General features: G+C 42.3%; 1 pseudogene across 1 annotated transcript; it reads left to right on the top strand.

The window, feature by feature from the left end:
* The first annotated feature begins 360 nt into the window (after window positions 1–360).
* Window positions 361–4566, top strand: LOC308252791 (ferritin light chain-like; annotated as a pseudogene). Its single transcript has 2 exons — window positions 361–380; window positions 4053–4566. The product of its transcript is annotated as a ferritin light chain-like (transcript).
* Window positions 4567–5892: the final 1326 nt, after the last annotated feature.

Here is a 5892-nt window from a genome sequence, read left to right on the forward strand (position 1 = left end):
CTTTTTTCCCTTCTCTCCATTTTTGCTTTATTCTTCTGGACTAGCCTGTCCACACTCCTCTCCACTGTCAGGAGCTAAACCATAGGGAGACCACTCTGTTCTGCCCAGAATATGCTCATCCTTATCTTGCAAACAGTGAGAACAACGTCGGCTAGATTGGACTTACCGTGGAGCTATAGATGGGGCTGGGTGACTTTCACCCGACACTCACCCTATGGACCCGTGCCTGGCTTGGGTTGGAAAGAGGTCAGCACTTGCTCCAGTGGTACCTACCAAGAAGTTGAAAGGCCCTTTTTAAATTATCATGGAATCCTATTCAGCAGACCTAAAACATCAGACTGCTCTGGACAGGTTTGCAAGATGGACGAGTTCACCACACAGTAATAAAGTATGCGTTTTCATTCATTCAACCATTTACTGAGGATTAACTATTGTTCCAAATGCCTTGATGGCTACAATAAGGAATATGACTGAGATTAGATGTTCAAGTTGTTAATAATGTGTCAGGAAGCAACACATGTTCTCAAACAATACGACATAGAAAGCATCCTGACAGAGAAGATGAAGTAAGACAACTCTCGGCTGCGAGTTCAGAAAGCATTACAGGCAGCATTTGAACTTGGCCTTGGAGGATGAATGGGGTTTCTATATAGAAAAACAAAAGATCCCAGGTGGAATTAAAAGAGGTAGGAATGTACAAGTTGGAGGTCGAGGAGGCATTCAGGCAGAAAAAGTATTTCACTTTGGCCAAGGTATATATATGTTAAAGGAGTTAAGGTTGAAAGAGATTAGGGCTAGAATTGTTTTTACAGACAGTGAGGAGGCAATGAATGCCAGAGCATCTGGTCCAACCCCTCACCTAGAGATTAGAACCCTGCACCTAGAGAGTTGCAAGTCTTTCCCAAGATTCCATAACAAGTTAGAGCTGGCTCTGGGTTCCCAATCCCAGGCTCCCTCACTGTGTGTGGCTATTTCACAATCAGAACTGAGCCCTAGGACAAATAATCTGGCAGAAGAATAAAAAAGAGATGACAGAAGTGAAAGGCCATAGGCACAGCAGTGGCCAGGAGGCCTTCACAGATGCCAGGAAAGGACTACTGGGCACCTGGACCAAGTTGTTGGCAGAGGGAATGTGAAGGAAGGTACGAGTCCAAGAGTAATTGTGGGGGGAGGATTTACAGGACAAGGTGACTGTTTAGATGTGTGGGTTGTGGCAGGGGGAGGCAGGAAAGTTGATTCCAAGGTTTCAAGCCCAAGTGACTAGGAGTCCCTTTTATGGAAAAAGCAACTCGCCCACTCTTTCCTTCACTCCTGGCTGTGCACCTTCCACTCCTCCCCTCTGCTGCCAAGAACACTCCCTCGGAGTCTTTCCTGGGCCCTAAGTCAAGGCTTCTGTGTAGAGCCCTTGCTCCCAGACCCATGACGACATCAACACTGTTATTTGCCTCTCCTTTCTGTTAGTCTCCCCCTTCCTGGATTTCTTGTCTCCATAGACTTTTATTACTCACTCTTTAATTTTTCATCAGCCCTATAAATGTAATTGTTTTCTAAGTTTATATTCTTTTCTCTTTTTATAATAGTAACATATGACAGAAACCCAATTCAAACTAGTTCAAGTAAAAAAGGGAATTTATTGGTTTCAGAAACTGAAAAGCTCAGAGATATGTATGGCTGTAGGTACATCTGGATTAGAGGTCTAAATTGTATTTACTCTCTCTCTCTCTCTCTCTCTCTCTCTCTCTCACACACACACACACACACACACACACACACACTTTTGTGTCTGTTGGCACACACATACACACTTTTGTGTCTGTTGGCTCTGCTCCTAGGCTGATTCCACTGGCAAGATGGCCTCCAGCAGCTCAATGGCCTCCCAGCTCAGCTGCTGCAGTGGAAGGAAACGCTCCAATGGTTCCAACAAAAGTGCTGGAATTTAGTTTTATTGGACCTAATTTCTAACCCAGTCATTGTGACCAGAGGGATGGAATGTGCTGATTGGCCAGGCCTGGGAGGCAAGTGGCCAGGGTTAGCTTCATCCAAGTCATATGAACTAAGAGTTGGAAGGGGATCCCCTAAAGGAAAACACATCATTGCTGTCACCAGAGAAGAGGAGTGGATGCTTGCTGGGGAAAACCACAGGTTTTTGTTGTTGTTTACATCTATTCCCACCCTAAGTATGTAGGTCTGGTTTGTTTTTTTAGTTTCTGGACTCCTTACTTCCTCCTAAAGATCTCACTTCAAGCTCTATACATTCAAAGGTGAGTGTTTCTCCCACTATATTTCCTATTTATCTATATCATGCCACTATATTCTAACTCATCTGCAGTCATGACTTTGGAGTTATTTTTTTTATTCTCCCCTCCTTTACACCAGACACAGTTCCTCTCCCCAAAATGCAGTATTTGCATATGCAAACACACATAAACACATCCAGTCTTCTAATGCCTGATCTGCTTCAGCTCTCACATCAGCCATCTCACCCAGTGTGGTGGATTATAAAAATGGCCAAGTATTTCATTCTGCTCTATCCACACCCTCTTTAATGTGATCTTCCACCTCTTCCTATCAATATGTAGAGTTTATTTCTAACTCAGTGCATCTGGGTTAACTTGCAGCTTTCTTTGGCCAAACTGGCTGGTCTTCCTGACTTTGCTTATTACTTGCTCCCCTGTCTTCACCATGAGATGAGCTATGGAGCAAAGATAAACTGTCCCAGCTGATCCTGGCCTAGACTAGCCAGGTACCAGATGACCTAGCAGTTGGTCACAGATGCTTGAGAACAGAGCCAAAAGCAGAAAAACTGCCAGGCTGAGCAGAGTCTAATTTTATGACCCATAAAATCATGAGCTAAATAAACAGTGTTATTTTTAAAGCACTAAAATTTGGATTTTGGTGTTACACAGCAAATGCTAACTGATACGCCTTCCCTCCTTCTGACACTAATTTAATCCATACTTCCCATTTTCATCACACCTGGTTGGTGAGTTGTTTAAGCTGATCTTGAAATGGTTAGTAATAATTATTTCTAACATTTGAATCTAGACAGGATTCTAAGCATCTACATATAATAACTCATTAAAAGTTTCACAGCAGTAGACTGTGTCACTGTCCAGGATACAGGGAAACCACAGTGCGTGTGACAGAGAATCATTGGAAAACATTATTCATCCTGGAAACAGAAGCCAAACACTCAGGAATATTTGGTCATCCAGGAGGCATCATGGACTTCCACGACCAATTTCACGTGATATACACTGTCTCTCTTCAGTATAAAACTGCCAATCCAAGCATGCACTCTTCTTTAAAAAAAAAAATACATTAAGCCTTTCATCACTCTTAAAATACACAAGAATTGCATACAAATCAATGGGAATTGCCTATGTATCTCTGAGGACTAAATTGATCTTTATTAATTAAAAAACCCACGCAAATGAAATATTATAGTACTAAAAGAAGGATTGCATTACTGTATCCTCTTGCAATGTTTATCAAAGTGGTTCTGTTTAACAAGAAAATTTAATCAACAAAATTATCTACATATTTTAAAATAGCAATAACAATTCTACTTTAAATAAATAGTTCAAAATAATAAAGATTGCCCCAGACACTCCTGCCCCTTCAATTAATCTGCCATTGTCCCCAAAATAACTCATATCCAAAATGAATACAGTGACCATTCTACCATGACAAGGTCTCCCTTGTAAAAGAATTTTCAGAGTAACGATGGAGGGGGCATGAAAGAGTGGGAAGTGTTTTAGAAAAACACAGCATTTCTAAAAATTAAATTAAGGATTAAATCTGAGAGATATTTGAGTCTTACACAATTTAAGACTAGACTCAGCAGTGCCCTCAATGGTCCCCAATCTGTCTCTCGCTTCAATAGTGTTTGGACGAAACAGACCCAGGGATGCCCCTTCTTCCAGCCTCAGACCACTCTCCTGCGTCTTATCCAGTCACCACCTTCAGAACCACCTCCAGGACCAGCCAACACACCAGTGTTTTTTGTTTTTTTTTCCTACCTTAACTCCTTATTGCCCAACAACCACGAGCTCCCAAATTCATCAGAATTATTCCACCCGGTAGAGGCTGTGGTCAACCGCCTGGCCAACCTGCATCTGCGGGCCCCGCACCTATCTCTCTCTGGGCTTCTATTTTTACCTGACCCTGTGGCTCTGGAGGGCGTGGACCACCTCTTCCGAGAGCTGGTGGAGAAGAAGCCAAGGGTGCTGGGAATCTCTTAAAGATGCAAAACCAGCGAGGTGGCCGCATTCTCTTCCAGGACATGCTGAAGCCGTCCCAGGATGAGTGGGCAAAACTCAGGACACCATGGAAGCCTCCCTGGCCTTGGAGAGGAACCTGAACCAGGCCCTCTTGGAGCTGCAGGCCCTGGGTTCTATCCCTGCAGGCCCTCGTCTCTGTGACTTCCTACAGAACCACTTTCTGGGTGAGAGGTGAAACTCATCAAGAAGATGGGCGACACCTGACTCACCTCCACAGGCTGCCGGCCCCCAGGCTGGGCTGGGCAAGGATCTCTTCGAAAGGCTCACCCTCAAGCACGACTAGGAGCCTTTGGAGCCCAGAGGCCTTAGAGGGGCCCCTCTGTATCCCCTGGTGTCTGGCTTTTACCTGAGCCTCTCCCCAAACCAGTAGCCATTCTTTTAACCACCCTGGAGCCCTCTCCCATGCATTAGACCAAATGAAACAATAAAGCTTTTTGCAGCAAGAAAACAAAACAAAACAAAAAGACTAGACTCAATACTTTTATTTAATCCGATATTTCTGGTAGCTATATTTGTTGTTTTTATTCAATTCATCCAAGTATAGAAGAGAGGAAGGGCTGTTAACAGCCTTCTGTTAACAGGTAGGGTTGAAAATAAAAATTTTATAGTCAGTCATGAAAATGAGCCCAGTTAAGAATTTTATTTTTGTCAGAAAAAAACCCACAGATAGATAGAGGTCAACGTTAACAAGATCATAAAATAAGGAAAAGTTGCAGAATCAGTCTGGCCCTGATTCTCGGCACAAAAGAACTCATTGTGCTAGTCATGCTCTGGAAATACGAGGCAGGCATTCTGTGGCTGGAAAACGTCATTTCAGTGCTGTTCCTGGAGCCTGACTGTTTCATAATCCTGGTGCTGAAATACACACAACACTCATTAAACATATAAGAGCAGAGGAGCAAGGAGGAAATAGAAATGGGTCAAAGACGACCTGATTTTGAAGGAATAAAATGAAACCTAAAATGATCTCATGTCACAAAACCATTAAATATATGTCACACAACCTGCCGGGTGTTTAATTATTTAGAATTATTTAGTGTCCTATTGAGATACTCTGGTTATATGGCTTTTTTTAAAGTGTCATTTCATTTCTCATTATTGGTAATTGCAAAATGCAAGTGTTAAAAAAAAAAAAAAAACTTCCATAATGGGTAAAACATTAAAAATGCCAAACAAGAAAAATCTCCTGGCTAAGGTGAGAAAAAGTGATGGTGGCAATGCAATGTTTTATTGACAGTCCAGCAAAACATTGAAAAATGTTATTAATAGACAAGTTCCATTCTGTTTTACTCTACAGTACCTTTAAAGAGGACACCAGGAAAAAAACGTAATCTGCTTTCCACTTATTATCAAAGTTGGGGTGATTTTTTAACCATTTCTTAGTATCTCTTAAAGACAAACCTAAAACAAATTTAGCTCTAAAGGAATCATAAAGCCTTTTCTAATCGCACAGCTCAGTGAATGCCCACAGTTAGACAATCTGACGTGGCCGATCAAAGACTTGCCCCCGTAGCATTGCTGTGACTTCCTCTTCAGAGCAGAGCCGCTCTCTAACCATTTCTTAGTGGTTAAAATGGATCGTACCAGCTACAAAAATAATAGCTGGCAA

Source organism: Plecotus auritus, assembly GCF_963455305.1.
Source record: "Plecotus auritus genome assembly, chromosome: 7".
In the NCBI taxonomy this organism is placed as follows: Eukaryota; Metazoa; Chordata; class Mammalia; order Chiroptera; family Vespertilionidae; genus Plecotus; species Plecotus auritus.